This window comes from Panulirus ornatus, chromosome 4 (assembly GCF_036320965.1).
Source record: "Panulirus ornatus isolate Po-2019 chromosome 4, ASM3632096v1, whole genome shotgun sequence".
Taxonomy (NCBI): Eukaryota; Metazoa; Arthropoda; class Malacostraca; order Decapoda; family Palinuridae; genus Panulirus; species Panulirus ornatus.
The window spans coordinates 78,856,529-78,881,374 of record NC_092227.1 but is presented as its reverse complement, the minus strand read 5'-3'; positions in this window follow the sequence as shown (position 1 = coordinate 78,881,374).

Genomic DNA, 24,846 nt, shown 5'->3' with positions numbered 1-24,846 from the left:
GATCAACCAGAGGACACACGAGCCTTCTGCACACCCTGGGAAAATCAACCAGAGGACACGGAAGCCTTCTACACATCCTGGGAGGGGGAGAAAAAAATATACACACAACATCACTTCCTGAAGAAATGATGCTTCGGTACCATCGGCTTTGATTTCGAAACCCCAAAAGGCGACTGCCGTTTGATGAGGACTTCTGTAGTATTGTGGTGGAGGTGGGGGGGGAAAGGGAAAGGGAAGGGAGGGTGGGAAATATAGTCAAGGACACCCAAGGTTATGCCAACGACCAACCACAACACGCGAGGGCTTTCTGAACAACGCTGTTGTTATTCGATGTCAGAAGTACGAGAGGATCATAGAAGCCATCAGTGTTGTACCTCTGGGGGAGACTCTTTCCTTTTTTCTATCTCAACGTTGGAAAGGACATTCTTCTATAAACGTGTCACATTTTCTATCTTCCTGGCCGAAGAAGGATGACCAATCCAAACCCTTATCCAGCGAACATCCATGTGATTAAAGGCCCAAGTACGCCAAAACAGACCCGCCAACCAAAAGGAATACCAGTAAAAGAACAAAGGATACCTGAGGACCCGTTACTTCTTGAGGGGGAAGAGAATTCTGGTCTCGGGGAAGAAATGTCTCGAGGTGTTAAAAGATGCCATAATTGTCACCATCTTTAAGATAGGAAGGAAGTCGGGATGTGGGAATTATCAGAGATTCTCCATTCTTACCATCGCAGGGAAAAATCCTCGCCCAGTCAGTTCTTCCTCTTCCAACTTTAACCTGTCGTAGAGGGTATTTCTTTTTTTCCTTCTTCCTGAATATCAAATCGACTTCAAACCGTCTGGAGGAACCGTAGAGGTATATACCTTTCTATTCTTTAGATCTTCAGGATTAATATGATATCTAACTCTCTAAATGGTTGTCATCGATCTCACCTAGACTTCGATGTTGGACGTAGAATTGCCCTCCGGACGTAAAATCGCCCTCTACTTCCCTATGACTGCCGTGTATAGTCCCTCCTCTATCTTGCATCTCTTGTGTAGTATTTTGCAACTAACTATCTTCATCGATAATTCACCCCAAACCAAATCGTTCCCTATCCATACCGGCTTCGAAGAGAAATGAGTCATTACCCTCAATCCTTGTTTTTATCAAATATTTCTCACGAATCTTACCCCACCATGCAACTGTAAAGCATTTCTCTGACATTGAAGATGAATACAGAATTGATACGCGCCTCTCCTCGATCGAAGCCTCATACACGTACGAAGTTCAAGGTCACCAAAGCGACCACTCTTCGGCCGAATGTGATGCTACTGCACACACAGTAGACAAGACTTCCAGATCACACGAGAAACCTTCGTCATATCCCGACAGCTACTTGGATTTTCAGTGCAAGAAAAATAAAAACAGGAAAACTGTGTCATATCCTACCAACACTTGGAATTTCAGTGCAGACAACACAAGAAAACTTTGTCATATCCTTCCAACACTTGGATTTTCAGTGTAGACAACACAAGAAAACTTTGTCATATCCTACCAATACTTGGATTTTCAGTGTAGACAACACAGGAAAACTTTGTCATATCCTACCAACACTTGGATTTTCAGTGCAGACAACACAAGAAAACTTTGTCATATCCTCCCAACACTTGGATACTCAGTGCAAAAAAAAAAACACAGGAAAACTCTGGCATATCCTACCAACAACTTGGAGTTTCACTGAACCTGATTATGACCAACATTTCTTATGAAACAGCTTAAGTACTTTAAGAATCACCTCTATCAATGGACTTTCTTAACTTTCTCCTTACGCACACTCTCCCAGAGTCAGAAACTAACTTCAGTCCCTCACTCGAATCTACTACCAGCACCGTGTCATCAGCAAACAACAAATGACTCATCTCCCAGGCACCCCCATCTCCAACAAACCGCAAATCCTAGCTACTCTCTCTCTCTCTCTCTCTCTCTCTCTCTCTCTCTCTCTCTCTCTCTCTCTCTCTCTCTCTGACCTTTCATTCACCTCCTCTCAATACCCCATCCAGAAACATATCATGCAGTCGTTGTGACACCACACACACACACACACACACACACCTGTCGCAGACACTCGGTCACCAAGGACCATTCATCCTCCTCGCTTCCTACTCGCACACGCGTCTTTGATAAAAACTCTTCCCTGCTTCTGGCAGCTTTCCTCCAGCACCATATATATTTGTAATGCCTTTCATAGAACACATCTGTCATTTGCTTTATGCGTGTGGAAGACCAGGCAGTTGTATTTAGAATGGAACGGATGAACCGCGTGTAGAAGTTTTCGTTTCCATGTCATATGCTGACGCCAGTTAATGTTTTGTGTCAAATCTAGTTTCTTAGTTCTTTAGTGTGTGTGTGTGTGTGTGTGTGTGTGTGTGTGTGTGTGTGTGTGTGTGTGTGTGTGTGTGTGATTATCTGGCGTGCGTATTCTTATGTTTGTTGTTCGTGTGTGTATCTATCTTTATGTGAATTCTTGTTATGGGATATTGTTTTTGATGTGGCCACTAAAACTAGTGTAGCAATTCTCGAATTCCATTACAAGCAGTAAACACTACGTTAGGCTCATATATGTGAAGATATCCGAAGTTATCATCTGTACTGAATATAGGGACATTGCACCAACGATTCTGAAGTTTTTTTTTTCGGCAATCGTGCTCATATCATCAACACCAAATTCTTACTCGTAGTTTGATTGGAACCCTAAAATTACATATATTTCTTAATGATCTCTAAACTGATGACTGAGGAGTGACGAAATGAGATACAATGAAGTATTTTCTCTGTATATAAACCATTCAGTTTTAAACATTAGCTGTGAAACATATCCGTCAGCAGTTTATATCAATTTTACGTCTTCTAAACGACGTTATATACCGCAATCACAACGGTACGATCTTTGAACACGACTGAACGACCCCTGGGTGTAATAAAACAGCCATGACCTTTGACCTAGTATAGCTATACTCAAGGGATTAAGCGAGGAATTGTAATCCCGGAGTCAATCACTCACTCACGTGTAAAAGTATAAAGTATAAAAAAATTACTTTACAAATGTTTAGGATTTCTCCTTCTTCTTTCTCAGATGTCAGGTGGTGCGTCAGTTCCAACGGGGAAGACCTCGACTTCCTGAGGGTTGGACGTGAGGAAAATGCATCATCTTTCTATTTTTTTCTCCCATAGAGTCGGTTTAACCTACCTCGCGTGTCCAGGACGGAGATCCTGAGAGGGATTTTTTCAAACTTCTGACATGTTCGATATTTTTCCTTGACATTTTGTACAGCCGAACTTATTTCGAGTAACTTTACGTACAGTCTTGAGCTTCTCGTGTAACCTCACCAAAAAACGTACACCCACCCCTCATTCCCTTCGTCCTAAACTACGTCTCACCTACCTGGTCAAAACATCACGTTTCAAGCAAATATAACAAAGCAGTAGACCGAAGAGAACATTCAGAACACTACACACCCACTTCACTTATCCTCAACGAACACTTACATCTTCTTCCCCTTCTATCATCACCACCACTTGCAAAGCTACTGCTTCCCCTGCGTCCTTATCCCCACGTACACATCTGCTTCCCCTGCGTCCTTCTCTCCACGTACACATCTGCTTTCCCCACCGCCTGTATCACCACCACGTACACATCTGCTTCCCCTCCGCCGGCATCACCACGTACACTACACACCTATCGTTCATCTCTTCTCTTGGAGATTCCTCTTGTGTGATGAATAAATTCCCCGCAGCATCAGTGTGAAGAATAACTGATACAGAGTCTTACACCCTGGATGTAAATCTTATCTTCTCACTCCTTCTTCTCCCTCAAATTTCTCCACCTATCTTCACCACCATCGTCATCACCGCCTCTCCTCCATCTCCCCCCACCTTCAGCCATTTCCTCCTTCTCCATGAGCGCCTCTCGCCCTTCTCTGCTCAGCCTGGTAATCATGGGGGACAGGAAGACTCTATGGTGTGCAAGGAAAAGAGACTCATCCCCTTGAATTGCTCACATCTGTTTGATGGTAGTGATTTTTCAGTCGAATGTTGACCCATTTGTTCCCCGGATGTTACCACGTCCCCTCACGATGACGCTCTTTAGTATCCTTGACCAAGGTTTCTCCCTGCAGTTAGCATAAATGCTCATTGCGACATTAGTATCACTTGCGTTAAGTGTTCTTGGCCATGTTTACAGAGACGTTCTTGTAAACGGTTATTGACCAAGTTTACAGAGACGTTCTTGTAAACGGTTCTTGGCCAAGTTTACACAGACGTTCTTGTAAACTGTTCTTGACCATGTTTACAGAGACGTTCTTGTAAACGGTTCTTGACCATGTTCATAGAGGCGTTCTTGTAAACGGTTCTTGTCTATGTTTACAGAGGCGTTCTTGTAAACGCTCGTATCTATCCATATTCTTATCTCTTGTTTTTATCAGAATATTCATGTCTAAGCTCATGTAACACGTTGTTCTTTAACGTGGACAATCAAGAGTTAGCATTTGCTTGCTAGTTCGTCGTATTGTGGTGCTAAAAGTTCTTGTTAAGCAAATGAATTCTCAGTCGTGAGTGGGGAAACAGACAACAGCAGTGGTTGAAGTTACCAAAAAAGTCAGGATGTGGAGCAGTTTATGTTTCGTCTCGAACATACAAGTCATAAACGTAAGGCTGGAATCAATCGAAGGGATATTTGCTCATTATTCACACAGCTTCGATACATTAAAACCCAAAATATATTTTCGAACGTCTGAGTTCCTCTAAAGAAAGATATAGCCTTTATGTCCGCAAGGATAAAGTCGATAATGTCTCTTGTCACTGCAGTCTGCATATTCTTAATAAAGATTACACTGAATCTTCCTTTTTTGTTATGTATACTGCACTCCGCCATGCATATTTCCATGTGGCATGTATACTTCACTTTCATTTCATTCATCTCACGAAAAGAATTCAGGTATGACAACCATCAAGTCATGTATATGTATGATCACAGACTAATACATGGGTGTTCCTGCATAATACATAGGCTACATCTCTACTCTCAAACCTTAACAACAGCAAGGCAAAGATAGCAATACCTAACACTGACGTTCAATTGCCTCTCAAGTGACCTGAGAGCAACACTAGTAAAAATCATTGTAAGACCCTGATTTTGCAGACTATCTTCCTGCACGAGTCATGGATGCTCCTTCCTTCAGGAGCTGCCCGACCAGTTCGAATGATCTTAGAAAAAAATATTTGCAAAAGGCAAAAAAAAAAAAAAAAATTCCTAGTGATAACTGACTTATAGACATGGACGAAATGGCAAAGCACATCTCTTATGATACTCGTTTCTCATTATGCCACTGATATCTTAAGGTCATTGAGAGAAGTTGATGTCTTTGTCCAAAGCACGAAGAAAATGAAATGTTTCCCTGACACAACTTCTTCGAGTTAAAAAGCCCTGAATTATATCAACCCTCATGAAAAGAGGCAACTGAAACCCACGAAAGGTTACAAGAAAAAGAGGGGAACAAAGTTTCTTGAATTTGGAACTAACTTTCAAGACTGCCCAAGAAGAAGAAGAAGAAGAAGAAGAAGAAGAAGAAGACCGAATCGTTTGAGTTCCTAACTAAAGAAATACATTTCTAAAGTGTTTTGCATCATTATGGAGCAAAGACCTTTTCATCAATTGTGATATACGATACGTTGTACAAAAATGTTTTTGCTAAAAAGGTTGACATTATCGCATATATATATATATATATATATATATATATATTATATATATATATATATATATATATATATATATATATATATATATATATACATATATAAAATAAGAAGAAAGAAGAGGGAAGTTCATCACCAATGGTGAACAAAGTAATACTGTTGGCTGTATGAGTAGTGTAATCTTCCATACACTATATGTTGGCCAACTACAGATTACCAATGGACTTCTCAAAAACTCGAGATGGGCCGCACTGAACGACAGTGTCTACAACCCTTGACCAATAAGGCAGGATTCCCCTCCACTTATGTGCTCCCAGGCTGCAGTGAGGTGTCGCTATTACCAAGATAAGTCCGAATGGTTCATTTGATGTACTTACAGTCGAGGAGCGATATCTCTGACACTATTCAATGAAACTGAACCTATGATAATGAGAGAGGCCTCAAATGGTACTGAAACATTTGTCACTAATTTTCGATGCGTCCACAAGTTTCGAGCGGTACAAGGCCTCGTCGACAGATCATACAAACACACACACTCACACACACACACATATACACCAGGACTGCCATCAACACACATCTCCACTATACTGGTCAGCCAAAAGAGAACATCTCAACAAGGAGGTATATAAATATCTAATGAAATGACGACAAATACCCAGGTCTGCAACTAACGTCCAATGGGAGATAGGGACAGAGTAACGCAGACCACTAACCACCCTGTTAGGACGGCAGTGCCGGCCGGTTATTGCTCCGGTATTTCGTGGATGGAACAGCTCTCGAGCTGGTGTTACGAGGACGGGTGTCTCACTCCCGCGTAATTGCCTCAAAAGTGGGAACTCTTAAAAGAGCTTGCGCAGTGAACCGTGGTCAGTGAAGCACAAAGCTGCCGTGATGAAGGATATGATATATATATATATATATATATATATATATATATATATATATATATATATATATATTGCTTTGTCGCTGTCTCCCGCGTTTGCGAGGTAGCGCAAGGAAACAGACGAAAGAAATGGCCCAACCCACCCCCATACACACACACATATAATATATATATATATATATATATATATATATATATATATATATATATATAGATAGATAGATAGATAGATAGATAGATATATATATTTCCGGGTTTCGTTTCGTTCTAGTAACTAAGAAAAATGGAAATACTGAAAGACAGAGTTGTACCCCCAAGGTCTTCTTAGGTTGGGTAAGGTTAGGATGGGTTACGTTTGGTTAGGTTTGGTTAGATTAGGCTTGGTTAGGTTGGGTTAGAATATGTTAGGTTAGGTTACGTTAGGTTACGTTACGTTTGTTTAGGGTAGGTTTGGTGAGAACATGCTTGGTTAGGTTAGGTTAGAATACGATAAGTTGAAATAGATTAGGTTAGGCTGGATCAAGTTTGGTTTGGTTCAGTTAGAATAAGTCCAGTTGGCTTTGGTAAGGTCAGCTTAGATTAGAATAGTTTAGGTTGGTTGGGTGACAATGCGATAGATTAAATCAAGAGTACAAACGTAACTACTTGCTTACGTTACCTAGCTTAGGGGGGGTGGGGGTGTTGGTTGGTAATCCACAGGTAACAAAAAGAAAAATACAGTAGACCAACACTGTATGAATACGCGGGCAAAATTCAGTTTTGTAACAGACTTATACATATTAATAACACCAGCTCGTGGATTCATGGGCGGTAAAATAGTCAATTACCAATATGCTTGGTATCTTACGTCTCATTATGTTATGGAATAATTACTGAAACAGCCTTTCGATTAATTCATGTCACATGCGTGTGTGTGTGTGTGTGTGTGTGTGCAAAGACACAAAGAAATGAATGAATAATAAGGGACGAGATACTGAATTCAAGTGGCCATTCGTGTGAAAATACACGGTCGAAGAATCATATAATTTGCGGCTCATAATGATAAGTTGATTAATCACAAAAGAGCTTAAATTAAGGTAGGGCTGGATACTTCTAAGCTCTGGATAACACATACGAGCAAAGTCCATTGACACAGTACGGGAAGTTTTACAGAACAAATTTCACAGTTTGTCCATCATACATTTCGTGGTACACGACGTGATGTAAAGTTACGTATTGGTCGAATCGTATTTGCACTGTGATAACATATGTATTTAGTGGTGAACAGCTGGTGATGTAAAGTTACTACATACACGATGAAGTGTTATAATACAGTGTTGACATGAATTATGTATCCAGTGGTGAACATGATGTGATGAATACTCTCGCGTTGGTTGTGTGACAGTAATATAGTAGTTGACATATGCATAACACTGGGAGAACTAAGCTATCTGCTTGCTTGGCTGTGCCCTTGTTCATGGTGATGGTTTATGACATTCCCAGTAGTGTGGGTGTAGGACAGTTCTTGTACCTGTACAATACTGGTTGGTACAAGGTGATTGTGGTGACGGAGGTCGGTCAGGCGATAGCCGCCCCTATGACCCTTGAGGAAATTAATGGTGTTCCTGTGGTCAGCTGGGTGGGTCACAGCTCCTGTGGTCAGCTGGGTGGGTCACAGCTCCTGTGGTCAGCTGGGTGGGTCACAACCCCTGTGGTCAGCTGGGTGGGTCACAACCCCTGTGGTCAGCTGGGTGGGTCACAACTTCTGTGGTTAGCTGGGTGGGTCACAGCCCCTGTGGTCAGCTGGGTGGGTCACAACCCCTGTGGTCAGCTGGGTGGGTCACAACCCCTGTGGTCAGCTGGGTGGGTCACAACTCCTGTGGTCAGCTGGGTGGGTCACAGCCCCTGTGGTCAGCTGGGTGGGTCACAGCTCCTGTGGTCAGATGGGTGGGTCACAGCTGTGGTTAGCTGGGTGGGTCACAACCCCTGTGGTCAGATGGGTGGGTCACAACCTCTGTGGTCAGATGGGTGGGTCACAGCTCCTGTGGTCATCTGGGTGGGTCACAGCTCCTGTGGTCAGCTGGGTGGGTTACAACTCCTGTGGTCAGCTGGGTGGGTCACAGCCCCTGTGGTCAGCTGGGTGGGTCACAACTCCTGTGGTCAGCTGGGTGGGTTACAACCCCTGTGGTCAGCTGGGTGGGTCTGTGGTTAGCTGGGTGGGTCACAGCCCCTGTGGTCAGCTGGGTGGGTCACAACCCCTGTGGTCAGCTGGGTGGGTCACAGCCCCTGTGGTCAGAGGCAGCCGTCCGTTGTTTACAGTGAGGCGACCGCATCTCCAACATAGGCCTCTCGAATTCATTAAATCACTGGTAAACATTTACGATTTGTATACATCTTTCACAGCCACATTCATTGGAAATGAGACTTTCTTGTGAGGAAATGGTAGGTCCAATCAGGCGCAACACAAGCGTCAAGCTTCGAGAGAGAGAGAGAGAGAGAGAGAGAGAGAGAGAGAGAGAGAGAGAGAGAGAGAGAGAGAGAGAGAGAGAGAGTGAGAGTCGACATGTTGACCCGTATGCGGCCCGAGAGAACCATCGTCCCAGACATCCTAAATTTTTCTATTTTTTTTCCCCGTGGGCATATTCCCCTGAGCCATGATTTAGTGGGAAGGAGGAGTTTGAAGGGTGAAGAATCCCTGAGAGAGACTTAGATTCCTTAAAAAAAGACTAGGGTCGGCCCTGGAGTATGACTATCTATGGTAATTTCTTCAGATTAGTACTTTTATGTATGAAATATACCACCTTTAGGAACGCCATGACACGAAATTACTTAAAACTGAAGAGAAAGTAAAAAAAAAAGAGTCAAAAGAAAAAAACCGCCTTTACAATCTTTACTCCATCATCATCGTTATGATAGTAACTGTACGCGGGAGCCATATGACCAAATCTATCCATAAGGAAAGATGTGCTAAGGAATTCATAATATAAAAAGAAACAGGTAATCACATGTCTCACTCATTCCCTCTGTACTACGTCATGATCGAAGGAGACAATAATCATGGAAGAAAAACAAGTGTTTTTCCCCCTAGTATGTAACATGATAGAGTTGTTCAGCCGCACAACGCACCTGGGTTTTTTTGGGTTTTTTTTCTTTATCTTTTCCCCACTTCGCTTCTTTTTTTTCCTAAAATGGTGGTAATGACTGTTGTCACGTAACCCAATGATATCCGAACATACAACCACGCAGGCAGTTTCTTTTTTTTTTCCCCCAACCCCCTGTGAAGTCATCGGAGCCCAAAAAAAAAAATATCATATCGTATGCAAATCCTCGCTCGGGCGACTTTGTTTTTGAGATCTGATTTCTCCATTCACTGGAATTAATTCTGGCAAGCTGAACCTTTGATATCTGTGCATAACGAAGCAATGACAACAACAACAACCATAAAGCAAAGACAAAACAAAAAACAAAAAATCGACTTAAATTTTTTTTTCAATGCCTCTCAAATAGCCATGTTCTAGACAAATTATTATCCTGTGCACAATATAGGCTTAACGTGGAATGATAATTTAGTTTAGATTTGACAGCGAATAGAAACCAATATGAATATAGGAATACCTTTTTTTTTTTATTTCACTCGTTGGATCGCTCCCACAGTCATATACTTGGGTCTGCTTCTTTCTATCGGTGGTGATGGCGAATATTTTCATTCAGTGAAGACATCTGAGAGGTACGTAAATACTGACTCCCTCAGCCTTTTATCCTAAAAGGTTATAGGAAGTCTTTTCATTAAGGGAACACATCCTAAGGATACGAGTCTCTCAGCAACTATTGCAAGTATGTCATTCAATGAACATATATCAAGGGGGGCACGTAATATCGACTGCCTCTGGTGTTTCATCCTAAAAGGCTATATAGGAAGTCTTTTTCATGCAGGGAACACATTTTAAGAGCACATCCTCAAGTCTCTCATACTTACAGACTATGGTAAGTCTTTTCATTCAGTGAACACATATGAAGGGTACGTAATACTGACTTCCTCTCGTCTTTCACCTTTAAAGGCTATAGGAAGTCTTTTCAAGCAGGGAACACATATTAAGGGCACATATATTGACTCTCTTCTTTCATACTTCAAGGAGAGAGGTAGTTAGTAGCTATATGCTCTAAAAATTGTGTTCACTAGATGAAAAGACTTGTCAATAGTGCCAAAGGAAGGATGCAGGGCTGTATAGGTCTATGTGAGTTCAAAAATTTGTAACACCATAAACAGTGTAGGATCAAATCACTTGAACTACGTACAGGTCCCTCAGTCGTAACCCATGCTTCTAACTCTCTCCCACCCACTGCGGTCCGTCTCGAGTGGGGTATGTATATACACACACACACACACACACACACACACACACACACTGTCGCAACTGGACCGATATGACCTGCTTGCTGTACCTTAAGCATACCACACTCATCGTAAGAGGTGCTGGGAAATGCAGTAAGTCGTAAAATGAGGAGTTGCTGCTGCTTAACTGTTGGGATATAAGTGCGATATATATATATATATTTCGGGAGGGAAGTTTGCTGTTGACGACGGACATGTCGAAATTTATCCAGCGACATCAGGAGGTGATCTGTGTGTCATCAGCTAGCGTCTGCCCATACTCGATCTGTGTGACCAACCGAGTTTATTAAAGTTGTATAAACTCGCATGGAGCTTTTCCCAAAAGGGGACACAGGAATGACAAGAGTTTGAAAAACGAGGCTTTTGAAATGAAACATAAAAAGTATGGAATTGATGAGTTATCATATGATAACTGTTACTTATCAAAACACAACTGCATTTGTTAAGAAGGATAAAGGAAAAAAAGGAAAGTGTCAAGAATGAAAAGGTAACTGAATTCTAAACTTCTGAAATATCTGTTACAGGTGACATAGTGGAATTTTGTAGTATCCCAGGGTCTTTGTGGGAATGAATAAGGCAGACAGTATGAATTATGTACATGTGTATATATTTACATGCCTGTGTGTGTATATATATGTGTACATTGAGATGTATAGGTATGTATATTTGCGTGTGTGGACGTGTATGTATATACATGTGTATGTGGGTGGGTTGGGCCATTCTTTCGTCTGTTTCCTTGCGCTACCTCGCTAACGCGGGAGACAGCGACAAAGCAAAATAAATATAAATAAATAAATAAATAAATAAATAAATATATATATATATATATATATATATATATATATATATATATATATATATATATGTGTGTGTGTGTGTGTGTGTGTGTGATAAGTGTCATTTATTCTGTAATAACTGCATCATTACAAGTGGCATTTTTATAATTCTGTAATGTTCTCGATACTCGGCATATCTCTGACAAGTGGTATAGTGTAGGTCCGCGATATTCACAACCTTTAAGATGCATGAGCGCCGTAATATACAATGATATTCTCAATCTTCAAAAAATGTCTACGACCAATGAGTTACTGTCATTCTTCACTTGCGGGTAATACAATTACTTAATTCGGCCTAACGCCTTCGAAAACACCTTTGATAAGCCAACGCAAAATCTGCGTGGCATAGTGACGTGGACTTCGCCATCACCCGTCATTTTCCCGGCCATGAGTGATCTATGAGAGGGGGGTCAGGATAGCTGCTTGAAGGATGAATTTCACGAACGCATCTGACGGCATGAAAATAGCAAGACGCTGTAAGAATGCGCCTTGAGGGAGCGCCTGTTTAAAGAGATTCCAGTCACTTATTCACCCCGTCATAAGGGTTTAGGCTGGGATAATTATCGTTATAATCATTCTGTATTTATGTATGGCCTGAACACCATACTCCACGACAGTTTTCTTTTCTTTTTAAAGAATTCTATAAAATTGCATTTTCTTTTCCTGATATGATTGACGTCGAAAGAATCCCGCGTATCATTGTGCTTCATAAACACATATTTATGACGGTCCTTTTTAAGGTAGTTAGGTTTCCTCATGTGATTAATGTCAAAAAAAAAAATAGCTCAGCTTGAGATTGTCTTTAAATGACAGTTTTCCAAAGAATACGTTAAGACAACTGATGCAATTCATGTCAAACATTCTCATGAGGCCAGACTTTCATTTCCTGTTCAAACGCATTTGTATTTCCGCATTTTCACACTGACTTGTTTGGTAATTCATTTTTTTACCTAAGTTATTCACGGTATCGGGAAATACTCCAAACTGCGATAAACGAGTTATCATCCTCCCATGGCTGGAAGATAAGAAGGCAAATCAACATTCCTTGATAAAGGTGTTCACGAAGAAATTCAATCTTTCCTCGAGTGATCTGTCTATGTGCTAAAATGTACTGGAGTGGAGGCGAGAGCAATATTCTTGGGGCGTGCGGTTCCTGAGGAAGACTGAAGGAAGGAGAGAGAGAGAGAGAGAGAGAGAGAGAGAGAGAGAGAGAGAGAGAGAGAGAGAGAGAGAGAGAGAGAGAGAGATAGAGAGAGAGAGAGAGAGAGAGAGAGAGAGAGAGAGAGAGAGAGAGAGAGAGAGAGAATCTAGGAGAGTAAGAGAAAGAGAAAAAAAAAATAGGAAATCATGCAGGTTAGCTCGCTCTCCATCTTGATAATGGGGCCAGATAATGGAGGTAAGTGGTAGTCAGCTTTCGAAAAAAAAAAAAAAAATTGAGGGATACTCTTTCATCTTGGCCAAAAAAGGCGGCAAAGAAGCGATTGAAAATCATCAACCCAGTCTGCAAGGAGGAGCTGCTGGCCAAAAAGTTCACATCATGAGCGGTAATCAGAGAATCTTGCAACATCGAGACACAATGCATGGAAATCACTTGTGATGAATAAACAAACCGGTGTTCTGGGGGCGGGGGGCAAAGGGGGAAAAATTTGAAGACTGAAAAGTTGTGAAGAAATATTTATAGCATCACTTTACTTTCTCACTCACATTGGACACGGTGTGATACCAGCTCACGTGAGCTAAAAAAAAAAAACCCACACACACGTGGTTCCATCGGTCATCCTCGCTTAAATCACTCGGTACATATTTATGGTGCATTTTGCACGTTAATGTAAAGAATGTTAAAAAGGTAATAAATCAGAACTCCTAAAAATCTCAGGAGATCGTCAAATATTCATGTTTACAGAAATTCAAGAACATGAAAATGAAAAGAAGGACATCGTACGTAATGAATTTAAAGCAATGTAGAATGCGAATCTTCAATATCAAATACAGCTTAAGGGTTGGAGGTTACTTCCTCATACAGACCCCTCTCTACACTAGCAGTAATGCCTCATACAGACCTTCTCTCCACTAGCAGCAATCCCTCATACAGACCTTCTCTACACTAGCAGTATTCCCTCATACAGACCCTCTCTACACTAGCAGTAATCCCTCATACAGACCCTCTCTACACTAGCAGTAATCCCTCATACAGACCCTCTCTACACTAGCAGTAATCCCTCATACAGACCCTCTCTCCACTAGCAGCAATCCCTCATACAGACCTTCTCTACACTAGCAGTATTCCCTCATACAGACCCTCTCTACACTAGCAGTGATCCCTCATACAGACCCTCTCTACACTAGCAGTGATCCCTCATACAGACCTTCTCTACACTAGCAGTGATCCCTCATACAGACCCCTCTCTACACTAGCAGTAATGCCTCATACAGACCTTCTCTACACTAGCAGCAATCCCTCATACAGACCCTCTCTACACTAGCAGTAATCCCTCATACAGACCCTCTCTACACTAGCAGTGATCCCTCATACAGACCCTTCTCTACACTAGCAGTGAATCCCTCATACAGACCCTCTCTACACTAGCAGTAATCCCTCATACAGACCCTCTCTACACTAGCAGTGATCCCTCATACAGACCTTCTCTACACTAGCAGTGATCCCTCATACAGACCCCTCTCTACACTAGCAGTAATCCCTCATACAGACCCTCTCTACACTAGCAGTAATCCCTCATACAGACCCTCTCTACACTAGCAGTGATCCCTCATACAGACCTTCTCTACACTAGCAGTGATCCCTCATACAGACCCCTCTCTACACTAGCAGTAATCCCTCATACAGACCCTCTCTACACTAGCAGTAATCCCTCATACAGACCCTCTCTACACTAGCAGTAATCTTTTCTGAAACTTTTAATCTAATTTGGTGTTCTTAATCAGTAATTCATTTCTGATCATTTGCTGAAACTACTCTTTTTTTTCACTAACCTCATCTTGCAACGCTTACTTTTTCTAATGCATATAACTACTTTTTTTTCCTCTACGTAACCGACTGTATTAATACTGAATGTACTTAAAAAGTGCCACACTTTCATTTGATTATGACACGAAGTCACGGATATCCTACTAAAACAAAAGACAATCACTAGAATACTCTCTGACGTCACTCCCAGCCCAAACTTTTATTCTTTTTTACATAACACATGACCAATTTGTATACCAAATTCTCGTTGCTGTCCATCAGTGTGTAATAAACCGAAGTGTTCTAATATGTTTTGCAATCCATCGGCGTGCTATAAACCGAAGTGTTCTAATATGTTTTGTGCCGAGTTTAACACTGTAGTAACGTATCTCTTTTTTTCTTTCTTTTCTTTTTTCTTCATACTTTACCTCCACGTTCTATGACCTCCTTTCAGCATCGTTTGACTTTTCTTTCGTTCATGAGTGTGTCTGTCTTGAGACAAAAGCGGTACCCGTGAATTTTTGTAAGTGACTGTATTGCCAATTATGGCTTTTCCTAACATCCGATCAAGATATAGACAACCTATTGTTGGAAGACTTGGCAAAAATTCCCTGAAATCAGTTGACAATGAAGTCTGATGTCTTAAAGAGACACTTTGCTTCTTTTCATTCCAAAGAAGGCGACCAATTCAGAGTGTGACAGACAGTTGACAGACGTGCTGACTCCTCTCACAATTAACTCATTAATACCACATCTTTGCAAGCAGCGAATTAAGGCTTTTACTATAAGCCTGCGCGAAGAACAAGGTAGATGCGATGAAGTCATTTGAATGTGCGGGAACAGGATATTATGACAATAGAGCTGACTCGTATAAACAAAAGCTGGAAGCTTTTTTTTACATCAGTGATTGTAAGCGTAGATGTAGGGGCGTGCGTGAGTATGGGTATGGCGTTGAAAGACCCAGATGTTCAAAAGTCTCTTCTTCTTCTTAAAGATTCAGAAATAACCGGAAGAGATGTATGATGGAAAAATTGACAAGTAAACTAGCAAAGAGAAAATATGGTTGTCGCTAGCGCCAGAGACGAGTTCTACTATAAAAAGGGAGCAAAGAAAAAAAAAAAAACCGGGAGAAAACCACCCAACAAACGGAGGGGGAGAATCCAGCTTTACTTTCTGTGAACGACGGTCTTTACCAACGCACTGACGATTAGCCTTAGGGTGTGATCGATTGGGAGCATCCGATCCCCCTCCTAGTGCACCAAAGCGGCATCTGGAACTCTTGAAAGACCAAGGTGATAACAAATTCAATGTGGTTGACTGAACTAAACTTCGCAGGCCCAGAGCTTCAAGTGGCGAACGATAACGAATTAATGTCGACGAAACGAGATTTCACAGTCGCAAAGACAGAGGTGCAGAAGATCCCTAAAAATGGAGGGGGGAAAAAAAAAGAGTACAATCCGGTCAAATATTCTAGAAACGAGCAGTTTTTGACAACGTTTGCTTTCGGGTACGGTACCACTTATTGTGATCATATCTACTTACAAAAAATTTAAATATGCCTTTGTTCCCTTGTTACCAGAAACAATAATTTTGCACTTTTATCGGAATCTGCTTTTGCATTAAGTGTTGCAATAGAATCTCATGCTTCATTCTCCCAAAAACAAATTTCATTCATGAGAAATGAACATGATCCTCTACTGTAATACATAGTCAATGCATATATATATATATATATATATATATATATATATATATATATATATATATATATATATATATATATATATATATATATGTCCTGATTAAAGTCAGGTACCCAGTTTATAGACCAACCTTTGAGGGAGGATCAACAGCTGGATTGACTGTGGACCGACTGCCGCAACCAGAATCCGAACCTACAAAGGTTCGACCCTAGAAGGCCCATAGATAAGTCATGGTCAGAAGCCCTAACCACTACCCCACAGATGTCCTCCATATTCCTGAGCATTGCAATATCAACTGACACCAGTTTTTCTTTTCCAGACTCGGTGAAAATATGATCTAATACCGATGGCTCCTCAGGGTCTCAGACAGCCTGGTCAATGGAAGATTTTTCTGAACACTTTCTTAGAACTGATACCATCACATACGTCTCCCTACCAGTGGGATGATACCCTTCTCAAACCTTACATTATGACGACCTTACCATCACACTACTGGGCCAGTATTACTGAAGATTGCACCATGATAACCACATCTTCACTACTTTTCTCTGAAGATCTCATCAAGCACATCGAACCTCTTCACGAGAATTGTACACATGTCAAAATACCCAGTTCTGGGGTTTTGAAGTTCTTATCCTCAAAGATTACATGATGATATGAGGGAGTGTGTGTACTACAGAGGGTATTATGTACATAGTTTCTCATGTAGTCTCTATCCTTCTCTATCCATTATGTTTCATATGGTCTCCGTTTACGTCTACTGTCGTCCCTGAATCCATATCCCTCCATCATCGGCTGATCTAATTCTTCATTATCTGTCAAGAGTCGACTCTGTCAGCAGTTTGTTCACGTCACATTACATCTACCTCAAGAGTCCTTCCTCTTATCAGTTCCTGTGCTTTCATACATTCATCTCTAATCCTCTGCGTCTCATCTATAACATCATTTTTTTCTTTCTCTTTTCGTCCTTCTGCTTTCTTAATATCTTTTCTCCGATATCTATCGTAGTTTAATCACGAGATTCAACGCTTCTCATATACTTTTGAGAGGACATTTTGTTTTGGTTCAGACGAACTTACCATAATCCTCAACCATGGTGGTAAGTAACTCAATCCCTTTCCACAGAACTATTCATTTTTTTTCCCAATTAGACACCTTCAATTTAGAGCTGTCTGTCTTTAAAGTTAGTCATCCATTCTTCTTTCTAGTGTAATCATTCCCTTTCTCTCCTGTTCTTTCCGCTGTTTTCCTTGTCCAGCGTCGTGGCTCCTAAACAAATCCTTTTAAATTTCCTGTTCTTGTCCTCGTATGACAAACTTCTTAGGCTGCTGACATTTACATTTCACTTGCCTTAAATGAGGCTTATGCTTTCAGTCTCCCCTCACCGAGACCTAAAAGCTCTCGTTTTCTAAGCCAGAAAATGGGCTCTCTCTCTCTCTCTCTCTCTCTCTCTCTCTCTCTCTCTCTCTCTCTCTCTCTCTCTCTCTCTCTCTCTCTCTCTCTCTCCTGCTGGACATGGTTCTCGTTACCACACCTGCTCAGTGGCGCGTGTGTGCCTATGTTCATTAGCTGGTTGTAATTAGGGCTTAAGGTCCATCAATTACCAGGATCATTAAGGCCGTCAACGTCAAGGTACTTATACACACCGAACAAAAGAATATCTCTCCACACTATTGTTAGGTGTGAAGGTTAATCGTAAGACTCTCTAACACTCTCACTACGTACGTGGCCCGTGAGATTGCTAGGCCCATCTTCAAGTGTTTTCTTTTTTCTTCGTATCTTTCCTAAGCACATCCTTATTGTTTTCTTTTTTCATATCTTTGCTAGGAACATCCTCATCATAATCGTTTTCTTTTTCTTATCTTTGCTAGGCACATCCTCATCATCGTTTTCTTTTTCCTATCTTTGCTAGGCACATCCTCATCATCGTTTTCTTTTTTCGTACCTTTGCTAGGCATATCCTCATCGTTTTCTTTTCCCTATCTTTGCTAAGCACATCCTCGTTGTTTTCTATTTCCTATCTTTGCTAGGCACATCCTCATCGTTTTCTTTTCCCTATCTTTGCTAGGCACATCATCATCATCATCATCATCGTTTTCTTTTCCCTATCTTTGCTAGGCACATCATCATCATCATCATCATCATCGTTTTCTTTTTCCTATCTTTGCTAGGCGCATCCTCATCATCATCGTTTTCTTTTTACTATCTTTGCTAGGCGCATCATCATCATCATCATCGTTTTCTTATTTCCAATCTTAACGTTTTCAAGTTACGTGTTAAATCTCCTTGTGCCTCCTGGGTTACTCTTACTAAACCAGGCCAGCGAGACTGACGGAGGCAGCCAACTCTCTTGGCTTAACAGTGCACATCATACGGCCTCCAACAGCAACACTGTCACCGTTGAAGCTCTATTTCATGAAGATGTCTTCTGTAAATGGGCACATGTTAAGTGACTTACTGCTTAATTAACCCCTGTAGCACGACCCTAAGGATAGTGATGACTTGGTTATGTCCTTTCACCTAACCCTCTCTCAAGGGTTAGGTCAAAGATCAAACCATCTTATATATATATATATATATATATATATATATATATATATATATATATATATATATATTTCTTTTATATATATATATATATATATATATATATATATATATATATATATATATATATTCCTATGAGTCCACGAGGAAAATGACACTCCGTCAGGCTAAATCGACTAACCATTTGTGTTAGTATTAGTAAATATCACTGAATATTTTACCAGCTACAGTACGTCCTAATCCACTTTTATTAACTCGCGTCAAAGTGAGATTAAAACGCTTAAACCATCTTTATGATCATAAAGAAAAATAAATGTTGTCATATATATATATATATAATATATATATATATATATATATATATATATATATATATATATATATATATTCATATATTCCTATGAGTTCACGGGGAAATGAAACACGATAAGTTCCCAAGCGCACTTTCGTGTAACAATCACATCAGGGGAGACACAAGAGAGAAATATAACAGTCAGTTGATGTACAACGAAAAGACGTAGCTAGGACGCCATTTGGTAATCGAGGCGATGAAACAATTCATGGTGCAACTGCACAGTGGTATGATATCATAGGATATAAGATATCGATTACAGGAAGAGTAAGCTGTGTATGAGGGAGATTCGGACTCCATATTTTCCGGTGAAATGCTAGTCTAACTTAAGAGAATACGATGGACTCTTCCTCAGGTGAGAAGTGACTCTTGCCTTGTACCACGTGACCAAAGGTTCTTGCCATGTACCAGGTGACCAAAGGTTCTTGCCTTGTACCAGGTGACTAAAGGTTCTTGCCTCGTACCAGGTGACCAAAGGTTCTTGCCATGTACCAGGTGACCAAAGGCTCTTGTCTTGTACCAGGTGACCAAAGGTTCTTGCCTTGTACCAGGTGACCAAAGGTTCTTGTCTTGTACCAGGTGAACAAAGGTTCTTGCCATGTACCAGGTGACCAAAGGTTCTTGCCATGTACCAGGTGACCAAAGGTTCTTGCCTTGTACAAGGTGACTAAAGGTTCTTGCCTTGTACCAGGTGACCAAAGGTTCTTGCCATGTACCAGGTGACCAAAGGTTCTTGTCTTGTACCAGGTGACCAAAGGTTCTTGCCATGTACCAGGTGACCAAAGGTTCTTGCCATGTACCAGGTGACCAAAGGTTCTTGCCTTGTATTAAATGACCCAAGTTTCTTGCCTTTATTATACGCGACTGTGCAAGGAGGGGGTTTCCTCTCGAACGGGTGCCAATTGAGGTAGCTTCTCTCTGGACCAGGTGGGAGTAGAGATGGCCTCCGTCTGGACCAATTTCCGTGTGTGGAAAACATTATCCTCAATGACTCCAACATGAAGAACACTCACTCTCTCTCCAATCTCTCTCTCTCTCTCTCTCTCTCTCTCTCTCTCTCTCTCTCTCTCTCTCTCTCTCTCTCTCTCTCTCCAGCACTCAGTCTCACGCTGACCCTAAAAGAACAGAAGTAGAGACGACCCCCAACCACCCCCCACCCACCATCATAAATTAATCACCTTACACAGTTTGTCTGAAAAGTAGCCCGCATACCTGATGTTCCTCGATTCGAAATAGATTCTCTTGACCTTTTTTTTTTTCTCACCAACTTTTACGTCTCTCTCTCTCTCTCTCTCTCTCTCTCTCTCTCTCTCTCTCTCTCTCTCTCTCTCTCTGCTGGGGCCCGTCAGAGGTCGGTGTGCTGACCATATCAAACGGGCGGTTGAGGTCAGGTCGGTGTCATATTACATGTCACATGAGGGAGGTCAGATCGAATCCCCCCCCCCCCGTACGCCATCCCCACGCCACCACCCCCACGCCACCACCCCACGAACGCAGGTCATGGGGGCTCGCCACACCTCGCTCCAAAAATAACCGAGGTCGCCAAATCATGCCACCACTAGCCTCGTGCACAAGTTACTCGAGGAAATCAAATGGACTTAATATGAATAAACCCAATCCTTGAATTTCATTGTTTGCTAAGCAGTGAACACGTTGATATCACTGGTTTAATAGAAACATTTCTGAACACACGCGCGAACACTCGAAAATATAACCATCTGATGAGCGAGTACATCTATCAGACTACAAATTATTCGTGAGGGACAGAGACGATCGAGTGGGTGGAACTCCGCTGTATGTAAAGTCTTCCGTAAACCCCATTGAAATTCAGACTGCAACATCTGCTGCTGTTGAACACTTGTGTGTTCAAATCAGCATCAACATCAGGAATAATATAGGGCATGGTAAGTCGAGGGGCTGAAGCTCAAGTTTATCCTTACTTACGTTTTTGATAAGAAAAAGTGAAGGGATACATGTCGCGGGTTGATGGGATGCGCGACATAGTCATGTTCATGCTACCCTAAGGGCTCCTCTATAAAGATTTCCTGCATGGTATTTTTTTTCTACCTGTCTTCCGTCCGGAGTGTTGCTGGAGAGAGTGGAAAGTAAGGGGGAGAGAGCCTTTGCTTTGCTATCCTTTACCTCTATTGCTTACAAGGGGACTGCATTCTTCTCTCATAGTGTTTAAGGCCAGACCACCACGTCTGGACTTCAGGTCTGCCTATCTATGTAACTCTCTCTCTCTCTCTCTCTCTCTCTCTCTCTCTCTCTCTCTCTCTCTCTCTCACTCTCTCTCTCTCTCTGTATACATAACTTCCTAAACAGGCCATGACAACACCTGCACTCTGCATAACATTCTCTTCTCAAACGCTATTCAGCCGAGTCTCGCATCTTTAAAAGGACAAGGACAACAAAGTTAATTGGGGACGGCCTCTGATCTCTGGAAACACTACTCATTAGCCCCACCCTGGGATTTCCAGTACACAAGCTTCCACATATTCCAGAGACGCAAAAAGAAAAAGAAAAATCAATAATTCCAGGACTGGTAGTGCATTTCTTTCTCTCCTCATCAACGTTTTCTTTCTCTCTCTGTGCTTCAACATTTTCCGTCCTAGAATGTAAACAAACTGTAGACAAAGGATGTGTAACCTGAGGTAGTGTAACCCGAACCAAGACACATACACACACACACACACACACACACACATACACACACCACGGGCTCGTATAGGGGTTAGCGTTACTGACTATGAGTCTGAAAAGGGCTACCATGCGCTCGGTCATGGATGGGTTCGAATTCTGGGCGCGGCTGTTGGCCCACAGCCAATCCCGGCTGCTCATCCTTACGTTTACGGCTGATGATAAATGGGTACCTGGCTTGGGCTGGTGTGTGTGTGTGTGTGTGTGTGTGTGTGTGTGTGTGTGTGTGTGTGTGTGTGTAGAGTAAAGACGTGGTACATATACACAGAGTTAAGAGATGAGACAACACAAGTGTAAAACTCTCTCGTAACACACACACACAGTAATTACACACACACACACACACACACACACACACACACACACACACACACACACACACACAAGCACAAATACACACCAAAAAACATGGGATACATCTCTGCACAATACCATCCCTACAACCGCGCATCATCAATGACACACAAATGCTGCACATCCCCCCCAAAAAAAAAGAAAACGCAATCTCGACATACTGTGTCAGTGCTCTGTAGTTCATAACCAGATCATCTCACCATAACCTCTCCAACCGTATCACTCCACTCGCTCTCTCGGGCATGAACATTGCCGCCACATTCCGATGATATTTCTCGACAGTTCAATAACGCTGGTTTAACATCCCGCCACCCCCCAACACTCTCCTCTGTGCCAGTCCCTTTGAGGGGAATGAATTCTGTTCCATGACATGGATGGTACTCTACGAATCAGATCTTTTCAGAGGCAAACACAGTTGTCAACATGGACAAGTCTGTGAGCTAAATCGTGACCTGTGGTGGTCACCTGACAAATGACTTAGGTCAACCGACCCGTTAATGACCCCGACCCCTGTGTTGACCTTCCAGTGGTGAATGTTGCACACACACACACACACACACATACATATATATATATATATATATATATATATATATATATATATATATATATATATATATGAGAGAGAGAGAGAGAGAGAGAGAGAGAGAGAGAGAGAGAGAGAGAGAGAGAGAGAGAGAGAGAGATCGTTAATGAGGTGGCCTTGATTAGAACATTCAGTTTCCCGTACTGTCTCAGCTAAAAAAAAAAGATTGATTACAAATTCTCTCTCTCTCTCTCTCTCTCTCTCTCTCTCTCTCTCTATCTCTATCACACACACACACACACACACACACACACGAATATACACTATATATATATATATATATATATATATATATATATATATATATATATATATATATATATATATATATATATATATATATATATATATATATATATATATATATATAAACACACACACACACACACACACACACACACACACACACACACACACACACTCATTTTTCCCCACAATCGGAATTTTAATGAAATTCAGTCCCTCCTCTCCGACCTATTTGTATCCAAACATCGTACTCTCTGCTTCACGACCTCTCACATCAGTATGCCGCTTGAGCCTCATGCATACGAACCTCCTCTGACCTTCCCTCCTTATTTTCAGCCCTGTACACCCTCCTTCCTCCAGCATATAACTTGTGGCTCTTCAAGTGTACAAATACGTGTAAGGTGAAGAAGACTCAAGACCTGCCTAGCATGGGCCAATAGGCCTCATGCAGTGTCCTTACTTCTAATGTTCTTATGATGTACAGATTAGCATCGAGTCTCCCGTAATGTATATAATTTATATGTAGCGTGTTCCGTCAGGTGCATCAGCGAGTTTTGCTGCCTTTAAGTGGATCTACCTATGTAAATTGGGAGACCTCCAACATGCTACATGAGCGTGTGTGTGTGTGGGTGTGTATATATATTTATGTATTCATAACTAATGTGTGTGTAAGTGTATATATTCATATATTCATAATTAACCCAAGGGTCCAATTCCTGTGAAAGAGTCCTAGTGTTTTTACCCAGGACCCTTTTTTCAAAGGCTTGTGTAGCCTTGTGTAGCAGGGAAGTGTCGACTCCTTTGCAATGCAAATTTCTTTGATGAGACGGTACTCTCAATGATACAGCCCTGCCAAAGGCGACTTTTCACTCGCAGTCTCATCTTAAGCAAGAGGAGTCCGGTAACACCAGTGTGTGTGTGTGTGTGTGTGTGTGTGTGTGTGTTTTCCCGGGACTCGAACCCGCTCGGCTATCACAGTTCAAAGGTTACCAACCTCAGCCCGTTTTCTCTGGTCCATGAGACCCTCCATCACTTCTTGTGACTCATTTAAAGGATAACCCGCCCGCACACGACCTCAGATTTCCTACAGGGACACCATGGTAATTTCTACATCCCAAACGTATACAGAAATAGGAAGCTCACGTAAAACATTCACCACTGGGTGCCCAGGGTTCGAATCCGGCTCATATATACATAAACGACAACCGGGGCGCATTATCTTCTCAAGCTACGATGAAAGGAAAATCCCCCACCTCAGACCATTTCCTATGGTCCGTGAGATTCCACTCCACCTCGCGTGACCTAATGGTGGAAAGAGGGAACAACAGATCATTGGAGATCTAGGCATTCTCGTGTTGCCCTTGGAATGGATCTGTTTAAGAGGCACCCCTCGTCTCCCTCCAGGTAAGGGGCTCAACGTTGTAGAATCGCTACGCCTGCAATGGTCTACGGATTCATTCCTGCGTGACCCAAAGGCTACGCCTCAAAAGTAAAGCTAAAATTCTCTTTTCATTTTTCCATATTCTGGAAGAGACATTTTCTATGTAAGATTGAGTA